The sequence below is a fragment of the Rattus norvegicus genome, chromosome 14, assembly GCF_021556685.1.
Source record: "Rattus norvegicus strain SHRSP/BbbUtx chromosome 14, alternate assembly SHRSP_T2T, whole genome shotgun sequence".
Classification (NCBI taxonomy): domain Eukaryota; kingdom Metazoa; phylum Chordata; class Mammalia; order Rodentia; family Muridae; genus Rattus; species Rattus norvegicus.
Window position 1 is genome coordinate 7,474,455 of NC_141547.1, and position 21,806 is coordinate 7,496,260.

General features: G+C 45.5%; 1 pseudogene; it reads right to left on the reverse strand.

Moving 5' to 3' along the window:
* Nucleotides 1-11,001: 11,001 nt before the first annotated feature.
* On the reverse strand, nucleotides 11,002-17,118 carry Tbc1d1-ps1 (TBC1 domain family member 1, pseudogene 1; annotated as a pseudogene).
* Between the last annotated feature and the right edge of the window lie 4,688 nt (nucleotides 17,119-21,806).

Genomic DNA, 21,806 nt, shown 5'->3' on the forward strand with positions numbered 1-21,806 from the left:
ATCAGAGGAGTCCCTCTGACCACCTTCGTCAAACTCCCTGATAGACAGAACATGGACAGGAGCTGAACCACTACATTTAGAACCGTGGAACCAACTGTACCTTGACAGGGATCGGTCCTGCAGTATGCTATGAGACCCATCCTGGTTGGACTCAAGCCCAAGATAGCTGGTGCGTCCAGCACCTGCCAGCAGCCCCTCTTGTTTTGACATCTACGTTGAGCTTCTCATTGTCTTGACTTTGTGACCAATCACAAAAGTTTCTAGTCTCATCGTTTCTTTGACAGCTTTCATTCACTTTACCTTTTACCACAGCACTGCCGGAAAGCCAAGTACTTTCTTCTCTAAGTCTACAACTGACCAGCTGAATGTGGCCGGGGGGGGGAAAAGTTGCAAAGACCCAGTGACAGCTCTTCTGAGGAGTTCTGCAGCGAAGAAAATACCTGGCAGGCAGTAGTCACCAGTGAGAGAATGAAGCAAAAGACTTGACTTTGCATGAGAGAAATAGCATTTTGTCTGCACGTCGGGGTGGGAGTAGCCTAGTGACGTGCTAAGGAAGTATGGATGAGACAGTGGAATGTCTTGATCTGTAGGTACAAGCTGCGAAACAGAGTGAGCGTGAGGGCTTAGATATGGGTAGACGTGGGGTGGGAATGTTACAGAAGTTTCTTCTATCACTTCTGCTTTCCTGGCGAAGAGGTTGAAAGGGAGATGGTCTGAAATGTGAAGTGGACGCCTAGGAGGATGGGAAATGGGTCCCACAGACTGCAGGGTTTACCACAAGCAAAACATGGGAATGGTCAGTGCGCAAGACCAAGCTTTCTTCCAGAAGTGTCGAAGTGGATGGACACAGGCTGAGGAAAGGAAATTATTGGTGTAATAAGGATGTCAAAGGCAGGGTTGGTGTTTAAAGGTGCTGACCCCATAGCGGTGGGATGGGGGTGTCAAGAGAACTCAGGAACAAAGAGTTAAGATGGCGGAGGCCACAATCTTCATGCTCAGCGGTCATCACAAAGTCTAGGATACAAAGCCTTGTGAGAGGCTAGAGGCAATCACTGAGAAAGCTCAGAGAACTAATTAGGTCCAGCTTCTTGGAAGGCTTTGTGTCCACATTAAAATCAGCGAGAATCAGGAGTACACCGGACAGAACAGCAAGGAAGGCAACGTGGAGGTAGGTAAGAGGAAATGACTGGGGAGTCACGTGACTGCAGGTAAGAGAAAACGAGAAATAAATGACAACCAAAGAGTAACGTTGAACATCGGAGGTGGAAGTGTTTTATGGAAACATCGTAAAGTCTTCCACCTGAGGGGTGGGTGGGCATGGGAGGGGGGTGATCCAGCATTTGAGGCAGCTAGAATCAGGAAGACTGAAGGAACCAGGTCTCCCTCCTACTGGAGAGAGGGGAAATGATTTCCAGGTAATAGGCTGAACAGACAGGGGACTTTGCATCTAAGGGAGCTGGAAGACTGCAGGAAAATGCAGGATTAGTGAAAGGGGAGGGACAACAGAATGCAAGCATATGGTGCTCTGTGGGGGTTAGAGAACACAAGAGGAAGGCTGACCTGGATATCTAGGGCTTCTCTGAGAGCTGACAGAAATAGATACCAATGGAATGGTGGAGCAGACGCAATAGACTGGAGGCAGATGCAGCATGACTGTGGGTGTCAGAGGGGGAAGGAAGGATGCGTTTCTAGGGCTTCCTGACAACAAGGCTGGAAGACTCTCGTGGGATACATGTGGTCCTGATGCAACAGTTTTCTTTTCTTTTTTTTTTTTTTTTTCAGAGCTGGGAGCCGAACCCAGGGCCTTGCGCTTGCTAGGCAAGCGCTCTACCACTGAGCTAAATCCCCAACCAGCAACAGTTTTCTTAATCTCTGTCAGTAGAGGAATGGTTTTCTTTTCAGCTTTTAGGCCCTGTAATGACTTAAGAATCCTGGAATCAGCAGATACCATGTAAGCTGTTCCTTATCTCGTCCCCATTCCAACATTGTCCCACCAAGGCGATGGCTATAGTAAGGACGATTTGGAAAGTTAGAACATATAGCAACATTATGGAAGAGCAGCAAAAATTGATGCCCCCCCTCCCAGAAGGTTCTGCCTTGTCTATGTCTCTCCAATGCGATTATCTGAATAACCTAATGAATACATCCATGTAAAAGAAATTGCCACAGGCAACTGCATCATCCAAGTTCCTTTAACCACCTAAAACACTCGTGAAGGGGAGAGTACCATATAGAAAGAGACTCAACAAGGAACCAAATCAGGTGTGTGAAATGAATGTGTTCCTCGGGCAAATCCACAAACCAACGACACCTGTTAGGCCTAGAAGTAGCCATGGTCTTCTGCAGAGAAAGTGCGACTGTTGCCCATTTGTGTCTCAACAGGAAGCCTTCAAAATGAACCACACAGCACTTCCTCTTCCTTCCACCTCCTAATAGCCTATTGTTGGCATTCATTGTCCAAACTCAACTGAAGACCAGAGAGTGCAGAAGCTCATTACTGCAGTCATTAAAACATCTTCCTGGTGCTGACACAGGATAAAGAAGAGAGAAGAGGGGAGAAGGATCCGGAGAGACTAATACAGAGTATCTACCACAGGAGCTGATGCACATGAGATACAACAAAACCATAGGGGACAGGAAATGGAGAGTGGTTATTGATGAACCAACAGGAAACAGGGGAGTGTTACTGGCTGGTTATAAAGTGCCTTCATAGGCTCATGTGAGTGAACACCTAGTACCCAGATTGTGACCTTGTCTTGAGAGGTAGTTGAAAAATGGAAACACAAAATCTAGCTACCTGTTACAGGCAACAAGAAACGGGCCTTTGAGGACTACAGCCCAGACCCACTTCCAAGTTAGTCTTCTTCGTTGCTGCTATGATGTGACCGACTACCTCACACTTCCACTGCACAGACAGAAGCAAGTCCAGCAGCAGGCCTTCCCATCATGGTGGATAATTCCTTATGAATTGTGATTCATAATAAGCCTTTCTTCCCTTGATCTGCTTCCGCTGGGTATTTATTCTGTCACAGTGATAAGAAAAGCAACCGGCACAGAGGACATCTGAGTCCCAAGAGGAAGATTGAAGCTCTGCTGACAGCCGTGCCTCGGTTCTGCTTCCTAGCATCCCTAAAATTGGGACTCCTCATGAGACCAAGACTAACAAAAGAGATCCCAAATGGTTAGAACATTGGGGTTCATGTGAAGAGTGCTGGGTATCAGAACCTAATGACTCAATGCCTTCAAAGTTCTAAGAAAACGTTTAACCTATTAAATTCTAGTTTGTCAAATAATTAAAATGTGGACAAGGGGCTGATGATGTAGCATGTATGAACCCCTGGGTTCGAACCCCCCAGAGTCACATAAGCAGGTGTGTTGGTAAATACCTGAAATCCCAGCACTCTGGAAATGGCAGCCAGAGGATCAGAAGTGCAAAGAAAGCTTCAGCGATGTGGAAAGTTTGAGGCCAGTTTGGAACAAGAAACTCTGTCCAAAAGGGGGTGTACACGTGAACCAACTTGTTTACAGTACTCCCCTTTAAAACTATGTGTGCCTACTGTGGTCCCCCTTTCTCCCCAGGGCCGTTGGCCAACATCCCACAAGGACAAAGGGGACACTGCTTCAGTAGGCCTGTGAGTACAATGGAAGTGGCGATGGCACTCTGAGGTGAGCTTCGGGGACACAGATCAGCTTTATTCTGGATTATCAAAGGTTATATAGTTTTAGGGAAGGAAGTAGGAATATCCAGGATTGGCAAAGGTCATTGGATAAGGTACTGAGATGCCATGATGACAGCATGAGGAGGCACTCAGGGATCTCAGGTGCTTCACTCAACGTTTCTTACGAGGAGAAAGGAAGTTGGACCTGTAATCTCACAAAAGCCCCATGATACTCCACAGGTAGAAGATATGGGGGCTTCAAGGTCCCCAGACAAGGTCAGAAAAGGAGAAGCCCTGGTGGTAAAGGGAATCACTATTTTGCATCAAGCTCAGGGCTTTCCAGTAACGTCAGACTTTGACTTTAGCAAGGTCCAACACCTGCTTCCTATCCTCCAGTGTTAAGTCAGCTGGTCATAATTCAGACATTCCAAATGCATGTATAGCACACATAACACACACACACACACACACACACACACACACACACACACTACTGACTCATTCTCTGACCAAAGGTTTATAAATCATCCCTCCTTTACTTTACCAGGGCCTTCCTTTCAGCTTTCATTATCATAATGGCCTCTTAGGTGGTCTCTCCCACTATTTCCCAACACGCCAATCAATATTCACACTGCTGCCAAGGGGCATTCTCACAGTCCCCTTCATCTTCTCTGAAACTCACCAATGTATCATAAAACCCAGATCCCTTAGCATGACGTAGAAAAACCTAAACGTATTCCCCCAGAGACATCTTATGTCCCAGTCACTCCAAACTTTACACATTTCTCCAACAGAGCAAGATTTTATGTTGGAAATTGTATCTGATAAATTCAATTAATTACAAATCCTAATTGCATTGTATAAGCCATCATTGATTACAAGTCATTCTTCCTAGGAATTAATTGTTGACCAACAAAGGAGGAAGGAAAACAAGCCTCCCACAGACAAGCATCATAGCATGTGAGTGCCTTGAGCATATGGCTGTGGGCTCTGCCAGACGCAGAAGTCTTTGGACTTCTATTCTTGGGTTCTGTTTCCCACTGACATCTATGGTCAATGCAAAGAGCACTCAGACAAAGTCAGAGCTCAGGGACAGAAGAGTCAGAGGCTGTGTATGCCAAAAAAGTAAAAACAAAGAAAATATTTGGTTTAGATTTCTCCCATCTTGATTTTTGTTTTGCTTATAATGTAAAACATACTCAGAACAATAGCTTGTGTGTTATTCAAATTTCTGCAAACAAGGAAAATGAATTTCATATTCAGATTTTGAAGCTCTCTGTCACGTAAGCTGGGTTTTTTTCCATTGAAAACTTACAAGCTGACTTTTGATACTGAAGGAATCTTTTTTTTCTTTCCCCTCCCCATCCTCCCCCCATTATCGCCCTCCCCCCAACAATCACGTTCACTGGAGGTTCAGTCTTAGCAGGACCAAGGGCTTCCCCTTCCACTGGTGCTCTTACTAGGCTATTCATTGCTACCTATGAGGTTGGAGCCCAGGGTTAGTCCATGTATAGTCTTTAGGTAGTGGCTTAGTCCCTGGAAGCTCTGGTTTGTTGGCATTGTTGTTCATATGGGGTCTCGAGCCCCTTCAAGCTCTTCCAGTCCTTTCTCTGATTCCTTCAACGAGGGTCCCGTTCTCAGTTCAGTGGTTTGCTGCTGGCATTTGCCTATGTATTTGCCATATTCTGGCTGTGTCTCTCAGGAGAGATCTACATCTGGTTCCTGTCAGCCTGCACGTCTTTGCCTCATCCATCTTGTCTAATTGGGTGGCTGTATTTGTATGGGCCACATGTAGGGCAGGCTCTGAATGGGTGTTCCTTCTGCCTCTGTTTTAAACTTTGCTTCCCTATTCCCTGCCAAGGGTATTCATGCCCCCCCCCCTTTTTTTTGGAACTGGGGACCGAACCCAGGGCCTTGGGCTCGCTAGGCAAGCGCTCTACCGCTGAGCTAAATCCCCAACCCCTAATGTTCCCCTTTTAAAGAAGGAGTGAAGCATTCACATTTTGGTCATCCTTCTTGAGTTTCATGTGTTCTGTGCATCTAGGGCAATTCAAGCATTTGGGCTAATAGCCATTTATCAATGAGTGCATACCATGTGTGTTTTTCTGTGATTGGGTTACTTCACTCAGGATGATATTTTCCAGTTCCCTCCATTTGCCTATGAATTTCATAAAGTCATTGTTCTTGATAGTTGAGTAGTATTCCATTGTGTAGATGTACCACATTGTCTGATACTGAGGGAATCTTAGACATGCCACCAAGTACACTATACTTTCCTCTACCCAGTCAAGCAGCTGGTCCTCTGTGACTTAGTAAAAATACCATTACTTTTGGAAAGTTATTTCTTTCTGTATCTTTACGTCTGCCACCGTGACAGTCTAGGTTGAGTTCTTTCTTTAAGCTTGGCAGTTAGCAATCATATGTCATCCCCTGTCCCATCAGAGAAGGAACTGGGAGAAGCCTTTCTTCACCACTGCATCATCTTAGGGTCGGGTAACACTTCCTACAGGATGCAATGTGCTTGTTAAAGGGAAGTGATAGAGAAGCTAGGTGTCTATATTACCAGAACTCTACAGGCTGAGGCAGGAGGATTGCCATGGGTTTGAGACTAGCCTATGCTGCAGAATGAGACTCTGTCTCAGAAGAAGAGGATGGAGAAGGAGGAAGAAGAGAAGGAGGAAGAAGAAAGAGGACGTTGCTGTGGAAAGCCGCAATAACATTTGCCATCACAAGATGGCGCTGGCTTCCGCTGTGCCCCACGTGGAAAGCCGGGATAGCATTCGCCATTACAAGATGGCGCTGGCTTCTGCTGTGCCAGCCTGACTTCCTTTCAGGAAGCTAGCTGTGTGCGCATGTGCAAGAGTGTGTTCGCACCAAGTCTTTGCCCACCCCGGGGCGTGCCTATGAGATCATGGGTAAGCGACCAATCAGGTGTGGACGCGCCGCGCTAGGGTGTATATAAACAGCGCCATTCTGGGGCTCGGCTCTCTCCTCTTCAAGATGCAATAAACGCTTTGCTACAGAAGGATCCTGGTGTCCGCGTGTGCGTTCTTGCTGGCGAGACAATAGCGCGGGACACGTTGCTGTGGGTAATTGTGTGATACCTACAGACCCTATGACTCTAAACCTTACTGAGTTTTTTTTCTAGATTATAAATGAAGCATCTTTATAAAGACAAATTCCAGGGCTCTACATTTCTGAGTTATAATAATTGTTTTTCAGCATCCATCGCGGTAATCCACATGCAACCTGGGGGAGCACACTGGAGAAAGCCACCCTGTTAACTTTATACTTGGGGAGTTTCTTCTGAGACTTTTCTGGGAAGACGTGAGAAAAACACCTATTCACCCCAGATGAGGCACCTAGAAGAAACCAAAGAAACAATCCTACCCCTGTCTAACTCCGTGACTTAACATGGGGTCACCTACTGTAGGTGAGGTGTTTCTTATAGGAACATGGACAAAAGTAGCTACATTGCAAAAGAGCCTACCCCAGCCCAGATGATAGATTAGGAAATCCCCAGCAGTTTCCTAAAGGACTTGAAGGCAGCTCCACCAGAGTCCCCTCTCCCCAGCAACTGTCTTCTGCATATGTAACCTGAGAGCGTAGCCTTGACACTTGCAACTTCCTGAACTTCTTGAGTCTTGTAAGTTTCATGAGCTTCCTAAGCTTTGTCATTCCATTAGTTTCCTGAGTCTTTAGAGCCTCACTCCTCCCACCAGGGAATAATGCTTCACTTTGGAATGAACTGCTACAAACAGTGCTGTTCTTCATGTCAACCATCATCCATCTTGCCTGATAAAAAGGATTATTGGCCTTGTCCTCGAAAAATCGATTTTCTTGCCAAACTCAAAAGAAATTTGGAAACCAAGAGCTCACAAAACATGCTGATAGCTTCAAATGAGCTTTTGTCGGGGGGGAAGGGGGCTGCCATTAGTGCATAACACACAGCCTTTCCCCTTACCCCATGCACAGCGCATTGAGACAACCATGTGTGCCTCTTTGTGCCTTTGTTTAGGAGTAGCTATACTCACAGACTTTAAAAAGAACTGTACCCATGTGAGCAGCTAAAAGTATCATTAGTGCCTGAATGTCAGGGTCCTCACAGTCGATGGTATACTGTATCCGTTAATGGCAACTTTGACCAAAATGAGCAGTGTAAGTTTACGTTGGTTTCCCACAAGGTCACAAGTGTATCTCACAGCTTGTGGTCATAAAGCACGGGACTGCTCTCTTTGTGTGCCTAGATGTAGGAAAAGAAGAGGATTTTTCTAAACAATGCTTGGTTATATAACAGAATGATTTGTAAGTTTTCTAAAGTTGAATTATCATAGCTGACAAGTCAAAAGTGAACTGTGACAGGAGCATATGACACTACTGGGAAATTCAATTTAGAGCAGAGCACACTGAACACTAAAAATGGACCCCTTACCCTATATGTAAAGTAAGTCTCCCTGACTGAAAATATCGAATTATTTTGTGGGGCTGGAGAGTGGGGGAAGTGACATAGAGGGGCATGAAGGAATTTTGGAGGTCGTGGAAATGTTATATATATATTTTATTATGGTTGACGGTTATTTGGGCTGCCATATTTGTCAAAAGTATTCAAACGTGAAAAGGAACTTACTTCATTTTCTCTGACTTACACCTCAGTACAGGAGTTTTTAAAAATCGATTGAAGTGAAGCGAAGCGAAGCTCTGATTTTGTTTTCAGGACCCATCGAGTTGCTCTTTTCCATATCGACATTTATCAAGGCTGGGATCTATGAGGTTGTCGTGACTCCTCCTTCCTTCTGGATTAAAAAATAACATATGTAAAGTGAGAGATGATGAAATTCATTTCTGTATGAAGATAAACTGTGAGTGCCTAACAACTTCGTAAAATGGCTGGGCTTCCTGAGTATATTAATATGCACATCAAATTCCATATCTGTAAGAGTTTACCATCCAGTGCCAGGGCCTATTCAAAAGAAATGCAAGTAGGAGATAAACTCATACATTCACAGTCCACCTAAGCTCTGTGCCACATAGGTGGAGAAGCTGTCGCGTGGAAATGAATGAACTTGGAGAAACAGAAGAACTTTGATAATGACGCTGGTTATCATCGAGATGATAATCCCCAAGGTAACAATTATTACTTGATGCTACAACTGGTGAGTGTCTGTGATACCGTCCATGAAGGCCCTCGCTTGCATGACCTCACATCGTATTTTAAATATCTTTTCCATTTCATCGTTTTGTTTCTTGAGCTTTGCCCTCCCAAGATAATAAAAAAATTGTTTTAAATAGGAGTGGGGCTATTTCCCACCATTCTTAGCATCTCTCCATTGGATGCATCCACACAGGGCTTTGCACAGCACACGATGTCTGGAGACAGGCAAAGCACTGAGCATGTTTTTCTGGATTGTAGCTACTATGTGGAGGGGAACAGGAGAATTCTTCAAGGTGCTTCCAGGGTTAGGTGGCTTGTTAACCGGGCTAGTCTGTAGTGGGCTCTGGTTAAGGTTCATTATTTCTATTCGATCTGGCTGTTATCTCTACCCCAGTCACTATACACGCTCTCTTATAATGCAGACATCACCCGACTTGTTCATCACCATATGACTGAACCCAGAAGAGTGGAAAGCAGTCCCATAGAGGTTAGAACACTTCTAAGGCTCAGAAAACACTGTAGCAGACAGGACAGGAAGATTTTTTAAGAGCCAGAGGAGCTGTGTGGTGGTACCACGGGCCTCCGTGTGTGTGTGTGTGTGTGTGTGTGTGTGTGTGTGTGTGTGTATTATCTGTTTTATTGTTTGTTTCTTACTTGTAGAGTCAGTGTTTTAGAACAGTAATAAGATGTCCAAAATTCAACATTAAAGCATTCAAACAATGAAATACAAGGTAGGAAGAAGCTGTCCACTGTTACCCTCCTCCCCCCACCCCTGCTTGAACCAACTGGGACGGGTCCTATTGATTTATGGAGAGAACTTTCTGACCCAAGACCATAAGGGAGCCTTCCATCCCTCTTGGCTATTTGGTGTTCCTTTGAGAGGGCTAGGAGATCCCAAATGACCCCAACAGTGGTGATCTCTCCTTACACCCCAGGCTTACAAGGCTCTTTTCCTACCACGAGAGCAGCAACAGACCTCCATGATTAGGAGGCCAGTAGAGCACAAGGTAGGACCAATTCCGATAAGCAGGAGCCCCCACCCGCACCCCCCAAGCTGGTGATTCTTCCTTATGCCTCTGTTTGTATGTTTAAAAAAAATTCTTGGGGTTGGGGATTTAGCTCAGTGGTAGAGCGCTTGCCTAGCAAGCGCAAGGCCCTGGGTTCGGTCCCCAGCTCCGAAAAAAAAAAGAAAAGAAAAAAAAATTCTTGTTGCACACACAGGTGACGCTCCACACAGGACCAGCTGGAAGCAGGGCGCCTGTGCGCTGCACTCCGCTTGAAGGCACAGGGTCCTCGCCATCCCAAGGAAGGAGTGCACGTGTTTGAGTGCTTTTCAAAACACACTTCCTACCTCTGAAAAGCTGTCCGCTGCCACACATCTGACTGCAATTCCAGCCTGGTTTCTTTGGCAGCGTTTCAGAATCCCGGGAGCCCCTGGAAAGCTCGATATGTTTTGTTCCTTCTGTGAGGAATCAGATTTCCAAGAGGTCAAGGCTCAAAGGATGACATAGCTGTGGTACATACACCATTCGACAGACAAAAATAAATGTGTGACCCTATGGTGTGGATACGAAACAATCACAAAGAAGTAAATATGTCAGACCCCAGAGTCACAGGCTGCACACTGGCAATAACAAGGGATCTAAAAACCGTGATTTCTTGTGAAACATTTACTACTGTGACTTCGAAGGGTAAGCGAACACAGTAAAATACTGTGTTTGTAAAGATGAGCTTCTTCGGTACCACTGGGAGTGACTGTGGAGTCAGGAACGACCAAGACGTCCGATTTAAATAAATCCCTTGCATTCTTCCCCACGGTCACGCCAGGGCCCACTGTACCTCATGGTGACACCAAGGGCACGGTCACAGGAACCTTTCTTGCAGACTGACAAAGGGTCACACTTTTGCCTGAAGAATTATTCCAAGCCCTTCTTGCTTCTGAAACCCATGAATGCGCTTTTCACACGACGTGTCTCTGAAGGAGGAGGAACCAGAAAGGTAACGTATTCACGTCCACGCCATCTAAAGCTACAACAGCCAGGACTGAAAGGGGATCGAGCAGAACCAAAAAGAACGATAACTCTGAGATTTTTGTCCTCCATTTCCAAGTCTGAGCTCAAAAGAATCTGCAGGCTGGTCAGCCAGTCTCCTCTGAGAAGCTCTCACGTTTCTGCCTCCAGCTTCTACCCCTTAATTAAGTCTGGGACTGTGTGAGTGGCGCGTGCGCAGTCCTTCCTGGCAGCCATCAGTCAGTGTAGGTTCCTGCAGAGAGCAGTCTGGCTCCCGAGTGCTGGGCTGGGCACTTTGCCTCCGCAGCTCCTCCACTGTCTGCAGCAGCGGGCAGAGCGCTCTACCTCCAGGGTCAGCACAGCCTGCTTCAGCCTACTCTCGCTGATAAGAAGCTTCTCCACCTTGGCTTCAAGGCTTTGGATCCTAGCATTTGCTACCTGCAATTGTTCCAGGAGGTCAAGGTTCTGTTTGCACAAGCTTCTGTTGGTTTTCTCCAATTTATCCATTCTTTGGTTGTCACTGAGAGGGAAGGAATCAGTAAGTTCTTCTTGGAGCACATGGTACTCAACCTCATAGGCTTGTAGCTGTTTGGCGATGTCCATTTCAAACACCTGACTGATGGTCTTCTCCATCTGCACCAAGCCCAGGTTGGGGAGTGTGCTCTTTGTGAAGTCCACTACGGTTTCCGGGTTCGCACGCTGCAGAATCAAGGGATTATGCCTCCCCCAAAAGACTGAAAGCTACTTTAAATATAACCTGTGATCCCTGAAGGAAGATCAGATCAAAGACTCTGGCTTCGAAGCCGAGTGGGAACTGTGAGGTGAACACGGTGAGAAACCAGGGAGCCGCGTAGAGGCTGGGGCCGATCTCATGCTCTTCTGGGTGGTTGTAGAGGTCTCGGTGGTCAACATGGAGGAGCCTCGACAGCTGGTACATCTGGATCTATCTGACCGATACTGTTTCCACAGCCCCGTGTCAAACATCAGGAAGTTGAACATCTTGAACGCTTCTTCCTCACTCATATGAAGGCGCAAAATGCCCGCCACGAAGCTGAGACCTTGACCGAAGTGAGTAGGCCCTCAGAATGTCCGGAAGTGGCAGCTGACCTGCTCCAAGCTGAGCAGAGAAATGTGGATGTGTTGGAAAGGCTCGCCCAAGGTCAATGAGCCCAGCATGCTGCTGAGAGGGCGGCTTCTTCAAGAGTTCTTTGTAGGGCACATCTTTGGCTGCTGTTTACTGGGAAACCGATGTTCAGGGTGGCGCTGCTCAGCTAGAAACTTCCAGATCTCACCGCCGTGATGGCGTGGCTCACCTTACCCGACAGCCGAGGGCACGTTTTCCACATCAAACTTAATTTTGGGTCTTCCTGGAGCGCTAAGCATCTTTTCCCACACTGTAGCTACTTCTGTAAGACAGGGAGTGACTTCTTCATAATCAAGCTTCAAGCATTCGTTCAGCAAATCATTCTCAGAGGCTTGTAGCTTCTGATTCTCCTTCTTCATCCTGAGCAGCAGATCTGCTGCAAGATGGCCCTTCTCCACAGCTCTCGAAGCTCACGAGTGTCCTTTCCTTGTCTTCCTGTACCGGGCCAACGGTCCATCTTCACACACTGGTTCTGAAGGGGAGTGGAGGGAGCTCTCCCAGCTCTGTAGTCCAACTAATCCAACAATGGGCAGCTGTGGAGGGGAAGTCCAAGAATCTAGCAGTTGCTCAGCCCCACGAGGCTGATTATTTCAGCCAACATCTGAAGGTTCCAACAGATGTGCTGGCAAGTAAGTGCAAGCAGGAGAAGACGAGCGGGTGCCACACGCCCTTAAGGCCAGCATTTAGGAGACAGAGGCAGGTAGATCTCTGAGCTTGAGGTCAGCCTGGTCTAGGATAGCCAGGGTTATGCAGAGAAACTGTCTCAGAAAAGAAAGAAAAAAATAAACAGCCAGAGGATGAGTACATTTGCTTTAAGATTGTGTCTCCTGGGAATGTCAGGTTCTACGCCCACAAAGTCTCACTAACAAGATTGTATAACCGTGAGCTGAAGGAGGGCAACAGACACATCACAGTGGACTGTGGAAAGTCCAGGAGGCCTCCATCCTCCACAGAGAATGACAGCAACTAAGGGATGCCGAGATGGGGAGAGATCATCTTCCCAGGCAAGAGCACATCAACTGGTTATCCAATACCTAATGGTCAGCCCTGAAAAACAAACTTAAAAGTAGCATTATATACAGGCTAAGCAGGTTATATTTAGAGGTGTGTGTGTGTGTGTGTGTGTGTGTGTGTACCTGCAAGTAAAGACAATAAGACAGGAGTGCATGGATTTGAAAAACAGAAGGGAGGATATAGTGAGGGCATGGACAGAGGAAAGTAAGGGATGTGATATGATTATGTTAGAATCTTAAAGATAAAAGAAAGAAGCTGGGCAATGGAGGCACAGGCTTTAAATCCCAGTACTTGGGAGGCAGAGGCAGGGGGATCTCTGTGAGTTGAGGCCAGCCTGGTCTACAGAGCTAGTTCCAGGATAGCCAGGGCTACACACAGAGAAACCCTATCTCAAAGAAAAACAAAACAATACAAATTAATAATAATAATAATAATAATAATAATAATAATAATAATAATAAAGAAATAAAAATAAAGACTCAGTGAACTCATGAGTTGGCATTTGGGGGACAAATAGCCAATAAAGTTCTCTCATGTCTCTCAAGTGCAGACGGCTCTAGTGCCATAATGAAGAAGGTCTGTTTGCGGCCTAGAGATTTATATGATTAAATAACAATGAAATTGTGTTGTCAATTAATTTGGTATACATAGAAAAAGCTAAACTTTTATACAATTTCTAGATTTTTATCATAAGGTCAGAAAGAGGTCAATGAAAAAAATTATTAATATATAATGTTATTAGTAAATATCATTTGCTAATCAGTAAACGCTAACAGCAATGCCATCTTAGTAAATATCCTTGCTAACATAGGCTCTGTGCCACATATGCCGGCGTGCATTTACGTCATCGGAAATTTACCATAGTCCTTTGGATGAACTCCGCTTGCCCGGACGGTTTTAGAGAGTTGGTGGTGACAGCTCAGGCTGTGGTTATAAAAGTGGAGGTGTTGAAGTACTAAACTTTAACCTTTGGAGTTTTAAAAAGGGGGTCAAGAACCGCGAGCACTGAAAGGACCAGAAGGGAAAGTTGTGTGGAGGTTTATGATCACCGGGCTGCAAAACCAGACAGGAACGTGAGCAGGAGCTGCTACAGAGAGTTAGTGATGGAAGTCTGAGAAGTCTTAAAGGAACACATCGGCTAGAAGCCTTGACGCTGTGGAAAATGACAGTACAGGAGCAAGAGATTAAGCTGACCACGGAGTGCGAAGTCGCACACAGGTGGATTTATAACTCAACCAAACGAACGTCTTTTTAGACATTTCAATATTGCCTTCATCTCGTTGTTTATTTCAAAAACTGTTCTCATAATGAGTTTACATTTCTTTTAGGGTAAGGCGCCAAAGTCAGCTAGCTTGAGAGACCCGCGCAGTAGGTAATACCGCACAAATATGGAGGGACAAGGACTGTGTAGAACCTCAGACAATTGTCTCACAGACATGCACTCGTGCATTAAACCAGAGATGGCGCTTAAATCCGCGCCTGCGCCCAGCCAAACAGCGCCCGGAACCCTCACACAGCCCTGGACCAGTCAATCCAATGCCTGAGCGCCTTTTCTCCAGAGTTCAGGCTTGCAACCGGAAATCCAAAGTGTTCTGCTCTTGCTCTGCCCGCTGCTTCTTTCTCCTTCATTAAGGTTTCCCCATTGTCTCCCACTCTGGGGACTTCATTTCATGCTTGCATTCCCATCCAGTTAGACACTAATTGTTCCCTGATATCACAGTTCCGATCTCCTTCCCTACGTTATGACAGCACCGCGCTAGGGGACAGACAAGTAAGGCGGCAGAGGCTTGACGCACAGACTAAAGATAAAGAGTACATTTTGCTGAATGTGGCTTCCCGTTAGGCCTCTTAAAGCAGAACGCGGGAGCTTGATTTGAATACGTTAGATTTTCATTTAGTTCTTGGTTTGGCCTTTTCATCATTAGCTGACATAACAAGTGTGAGAATGCATCTATACATGTGCGAGAACGTGCATGCGCGGGCACACACACACACACACACACACACACACACACACACACACGACATGCTTTTAGCATTCATCCTTGCATTCATTCTAGTCAGCCTTTGCCCGAGCACGCCCTCTGTACAACTGCACTGACTGCTAAGAAACTTCATTTTCCCCTTTATGAGCAGCTAATGTAAAGTTAATCATTGTCCAATATTCTTCTAGGATATCTTCCCCCAAACTAGTTTTACTACTAAAAATGAGAATATTAAGACATTAATTTAGCTGTGATTCTCCGTGCTGACTTAATTACAACTTTTATTGCCTTGCCTGAGTCTGCTGCTCTTCAAGGTTTAATAAGCATGTGCTACAGGCTAGACACCGTCTCTGGGGCAGGTTAACGTCGAAGTGTGAGATAGTCAGCACATACAGTATCACTTCCCTCAGAAGGCTCGCATGAGAGACCCATTATAAATAGTCCAATCTACCTTTCAGCCACATGTTTATGTTACGCATTTTTGGATTTTATTCTGGTTATATTAAACTATTTCCCAAATAAGGTTAGACTTGAGCCTTGGGTCTTGTATTCTACAGTTTCGATATGTGATTCCAACTTTGAAATATTGATATCTAAGAACTCCCACATACCCCAGGAAGAAAGTGTAAAACAGACAGGGTGATGTGTGTGTTTGTGTGCACGCACGTGAGCCAATGAGGGCTTTCAGGGTCGCTTACAGACGCAATCACACAGCCATGGGCTCCTACCTGTATCTCCACCACTTTTCTCTACCTCTGCTAAGAATCCTTAGTTACCTATGAAAGCTCAGGAGGGTCAGGGGCTCCTTGAGCTTCCTTCCTCCCTAGTACAACTTCGAAGACCCAGTTCTGCAATTCCAGCTAGTGAGAGTTCTAGTGTGTGATAGCCACAGTGTCCCATAGCATTTCACCCTTTACTCTGTCTCATACCTTCCTCAAGCCCCTCTTCCAAGATGCGCCCTGAGCCTAGGAGGAGTGACGCAGACGTCCCCTTTAAGGGTGAGCATTTAACAGTCGTCGTCTATCCTCGCTGCTCTGACCAGTTATGAATATCTGCAGTAACCATTGTGGAGGGAGGGGGAGCTCTGACCAAAGCTGATAGCAGAATAAATCTACAGTAATAAACACGAATTTTTAGAAGAAAATTTGGCAGGTGCATAATTTCCATCTAATAGAACAACAACAGTAACTTCTCCACCAGGGCCCATGGCATGCCCAGCCACAAGAGCTTCTGACCAGGCTTACCGTACCTGGTGTGAATTCCCTCCTGGAAAATGGTTAATCCAATTAGAACGCAACTGTTTGCCTCCACAATAGTCATGAGGCGATTGCTCTAACGGGGACAGAAGGGCTATTTTGTGTAGACATTTAAGCAGGGAGACTGTACAGGGTTTTTCTCCTTTTCCCAATTTCTCAACCTGGCTGGTGCCAGACTTAGAGTGAGCACTAGCGAATAGCGTGTAACTGAAGTGCACGTTTTTGAAGGGAGAGTACAGGTCCAGTACATTCATGCTAACCTATGAATGTCACAGAGACTGAAGCGCATAGTGAACGGAAGCCTACAAGGCCCAAGAAAGTGTCCTGGGGCTCTCCAGCACTAGATGCTCCTCCTCTCAAGCCCCCAATTCCCCAATCTGCGAGGTGCGGTTAGCCACAGTGCTGCGGTGAAAGCTGAACAAGAGGTCAACCACGATAGATTTTCTTGTTTCCCTAACGCTTTTTACTTTTCTATCTTCGAAAGCAGTGTTTAAGGTTAACTAAGCCAACCCAAGGTCGAGATCCTGCAGCGGCAGAGATTGTCTCTTACAACTGAGCAGCGCCAAGAGCTTTTCTTTAGAGAAGGGGGAGCAGCAATGTCTTGTCAGGAAATGGGTTGGGGGTCTTTTCTAAAATAAGGTGAATCAGAATTAGAAGCATGCATCTCAGAATTCCAAGTTTTACCTTGGCTATATCGGACAGAACGATGGAGCGTTTGTCTTCCAGCACAGCCGCGGTTCTTGCGGAGCCTCACTAGCCGTGAAGAGAATGGGTGAGGGCAGTCTCCCCGGTCCCTGTACTGAACACACCAGTTGCTGCACTTTCACATGCTGACCTTCTTCTTACCTTTTGCTTTCACCCTTATCTGTCCTCCATGCTGCTGACTCGTCCGTCACCATGACAACAGTCCCACTAAAGTTCAGAGAAGCTCCTTCTTGGAGTAGATTTAGCACAGAGACCCACAACTAGACAAAGTGAGAAACTTTGGAGCACCCAGTCATAAATGGGGTGTCTTCATCAAACGCCCCCCGTCGGGGCTCAGAGAGCTACAAGGGAAAGGAACAGGAACGATCAACCATAAGAGCCAGAGGTGGTGGATAGCTCCAAGGAAACTGTGTCTTCCAGACACAGCAGGACTGGTGCACACAGACTGAGCTCACAGACTGTGGCAGCATCACAGGGCGCGCACAGGTTCGGGCTAGACAGGGTCCCAGCTCTAAGATGGAGAAGTGGACCTGGTGGTTCTGCCCCTAACCAAGAAGCTGTCTGGAATTCTTAACTACTAGCAAAGGGAAAATCAGTTTTCCCCAAGAGAGACTCACTGGGTAAATCAACCATACTCTAGGGCAGGCCCATGCCCAGGAATCGTTGGCTAACAATGAACTCAAAATGGTATTTTGTTTCATTTTGTTTTGTTCTGGGATTTTTTTTTCTGTCTTAGTGTGGATTTTGTGGTTTTTTTTTTTTTTTTTAAGAGAAAAGAAAAAGAAAATTGAGTGAGTGGGGAGACAGGAGGATCTGGGAGGAATTAGGGGAGGGGGACGACATGGTTAAAATATATTGCATGAAAAGTGTTTTTAGCTAAAGAAAAATGCTCAATGAAGGCTTTGAACAAATGATCAGTAGTTAACTGACTTAGGGGGCATTGCGTGGGGGTGTGTTTGCGTGTAATTGCATCCGTATGAACAGGTGCACATACGGACACACGTCTGAAGACCAGGTGACATGGGTTTCCTCCACCTCATATTTGGAGATGGTCTCTCAGCAGCCTGCAGCTTGACACCGGCTAACGCCTGAGAGTTCCACAGACCCATCTGTCTCCAGGGCTCGAAGTGCCGGGCTTTCAGGTACACAGCACTGCCTGTGGGTGCCAAGGATCTGAGCTCAGCTTTTCTTGCCTGCACAGCAAGCAGCTGATTGACACAGCCAACTCTCCAGGCCTTAATTAAATAATGAATTAAACCAAATGCTGGGAGAGTGAGGGTCATGAAGGAGAAACAGTGATATTTTTGTGAATATTCTTCTCAGTTCATTAAAAGGGTCAGATCATTGTGATTCCCTATTTCACTGATTTTAATGCCTTCCTCTGCTGGCAACGCTACTTATGACCTCTGCAATTAAATTAAAGGAGGCAAGAAGTCAGATTAGCATTTTACACCATTCAAGGGATTAAAGTTAATTGACTCCGTTATTTAAGTCAGCTTAACAATACTTCCACCTGGAGACCTTTCTTCCTCTTGAGTGTCTCAAGGTAGTTTATAAATCCTCAGTTTATAAACCTTACTTTCCACTTTAAACAGTAAGACACAGAGACACAATTAGCTTTAATGAAATTTTCCAGTGAAAAAAGATTCGCTCTGAGTTGAATATGTCAGAATGCAGTTCCCAGGGCATCTCAAGACAGTGTCAAATGAGACATTGTAAACAGTGGGAAATCATTCTTTCTGAGACACTGCAGGGTGCTCTTGCCACCCCTCCCTCTCCAAGAGCCTCTCTTAAAGGGAAATGAAAAGAAAACTTGCAAAAGAAAGTACTAAACCGGGGTTGGGGATTTAGCTCAGTGGTAGAGCGCTTGCCTAGCAAGCTCAAGGCCCTGGGTTCGGTCCTCAGCTCCAAAAAAAAAAAGTACTAAACCAGCTACATTTGGGAAGCTTTGTAATGTAGGCACTAAGCGTATGAGACAGGAAGCCCTGGGTGCAAACGCAGAACCAACCTATTAGCTGTGTGACATCAAGCTGCCTAGCCTCTATAGTTCTTATTTCCCTTGTGTGCACGATGAAGAGAACAACAGTGTTCCCCACGTGGGACTGAGGTGAGATTGAAGGCTCCATAAACTGAGGGACATTGTGTCTTCTGCACAATGAGCAACCAGCATACACGCTACATCATCATATGGACCACCTGTGGTGGTCAATGGTTTGCTCAACATAGAGAATGTTTTCTAAGTCGGTGATCTTTGAGTAAGTGGATCACCATCTGTAATGAAGATGGGCCTCATCTAGTCAGCAGAAGAAGTAAATGGTTGTCCAATAGCTAATAACAAAATAATGGTCTTTCTAAGAAAGATGCCATGCCTTGAGTCTCAACCGTCACCACAACATTTCTATGGTCTAGGCTGTGGCCCTCAGATTGGAACTAAAAAAGGGGGGGGTCATCTGGATCTCACATCAGCTAGCTCCCAATGCAGATATGGACTTCTATAAGCACATGAGCTAATTCCAATAGGAAGACAGACAGACAGAAGGAAGATAGATGGTAAGTAGGTAAATGATAGATGGATGGATAGATAGATAGATAGATAGATAGATAGATAGATAGATAGATAGATAGATAGATAGATAGATGATGGGTTGGTAGATGGATAGATAGATGGATCTGTAGACAGGTAGACAAGCATAGGTAATAAGTAGATAGGTAGATGATAGAAGATAGATAATAATAGGTAGATACATAGATAGTATATACATAATATTGGTATGGTTCTCTTGAAACCTCTGAAACAGAACCAGATACAAGCATGGAAACCTAAATTACTAAAAATAAATTTGACGATTAAACACTCGGGTATCAACACACCTGGACATAAGACTCTTAAAAGCATGCAACCTGGAGGCATTAGTCATGCGATACATATCCACTAAATACTTCAAGAGTCTCCCCATAAATATATTTTAGCGCAGCCACGCAAATATTATGACATTTTTTAAAGGAACATGTGAACTGAAATGCGTGAGACACATCCTTACACACGTCATGTTAAAAAGGCGCGAGATGAAGAAGCCTTCAAGTTACCAGCTCTGCCAGATGGCTGGGAGAGCGAGTGAGCTTCCCCAAATGTCAGCCTGCGGAACAGAGTGTCCCAAAGGAACTGAAAGCTAGGGAGTAGATGAATCACATCTGCTGTCGTCATGGATACCGTTCATCTTCTCCTCGTGAACTTGAAAACCGAAAGCACTCTAGAATAGAGTGGCTAGCTCCTTAATTGAGGCCTCATCTGTTACCAAAGACTTAGGCTGATAGAACATCCTTAATGTTTAATAAGCACAGAGAGAGGACTCGGCCTCTCGCAAAACGTGCCAGATGTGCACAGGCAGTCTCTTTCTCCTGTTTGGATGTTCTCTCTGCCAGGAACCAATGGGGACATATTAAAACATCTTCAATGCACCCCTGCACAAGATATTCTGACTTAGAAGCTTGAGATGGCTATTCGAAGGACCCCCTGTGTATTTCTATTTAAACGATGATTCTGTCTTCTCGGCCTAGATTCTTCCATGTTTCGTAATCACCTCAGTGCTCCTAATCTCCTTAGGCAGGGAGCCTAAAGAGGCAGGACGGCAGGCAACAGTAGATCACAGGCTGTGCATTGGTAAGAAGCGGGATAGAGAAAGGACTTGAAGCTCACGGTTAAAAACAACATTTCTACCAAGTCCCAAATCTAGGACAAGTACGGGGGTAAAAAGGATTAACTCAATTAGAGACAAAATTGATTTTTGAGTTGTTGTTGTTGTTGTTTTTGGTTTGTTTTCATTTGTTTGCTTTATTTTGTTTTTGTTTTTTTCCAGACAGGGCCTCCCTGTGTAGCCTTGACTGTCCTAGAACTCACTTTGTAGACAAGGCTGGCCTCGAACTCACAGTAACCCAGGTTATGTGTGGAGAGGAACTCACAGAGAGTGCTCAGCCTCTGCCTTCCAAGAGCTTCGATTAAAGATGTGTGCCACCGCCACCCTGACAGATTGTGTGCGTTTTAAAGTAGCAACGTGTCTAAAAATAAGTGAGTTTATGAGCAAATATTGTTATTCTCTAAAACATCTGTTTTTGTACAAGTAACTGAGTTTTCAATTCTGCTCAATGTTTTTCTCAGCTGCATCTTTTGTTTGTGGAAAGTGAAAATAAAAACTCAGGGTTGTCATTCTCCTTTTTCTTTTAACCAGACTAGTGAGCCTCGAGCCGTGCTTTTACTGCGGGAGACAGAGGAAATGGATGATTAGAAACAGAGACGGGCATTTCCTAGATCAAGTTTGGCGAAATGAATATTCGACGGGGTATTAGAGTGTCTTGGTCTTCCAACAGCATCAGAAGCTCTTAGGCAGCATATGTGACTGTGTTTAGAATATCGAAAGTCTCCGGGTCCCACATAGTAAAGACCCTGCCTCCAGCTTGTCACTCTCAGAGGTCTTCCCATCAGCAGGGTGTTTGCTGTTGGAACCCTGTTTTCCTTTTCTTCCTCTCCACACATAACCTGGGTCATTGGGCTTCCCTGGCTGTTGTCTCCCTTCACACACGTTCTAAACCAAGCAGGGTTGTCTAATCCTGAACTGAAACCTCCAAAATCAAGAGCCAAAGTAAGCCTTGTCTGTCCCTGGTACTTTATGATGGTGATATTTGATGGTTTGTATATACTTGGCCCAGGGAGTGGCACTATTAGAAGATGTGGCCTTGTTGGAGTAGGTGTATCACTAGATGTGGGCTTTAAGACCCTCAACCTAGCTGTCTGGTAGCCAGCCATTCTGCTAGCAGCCTTCAGATGAAGATGTAGAACTCTCAGCTCCTCCTGCACCATGCCTGTCTGGATGCTGCCATGCTCCCA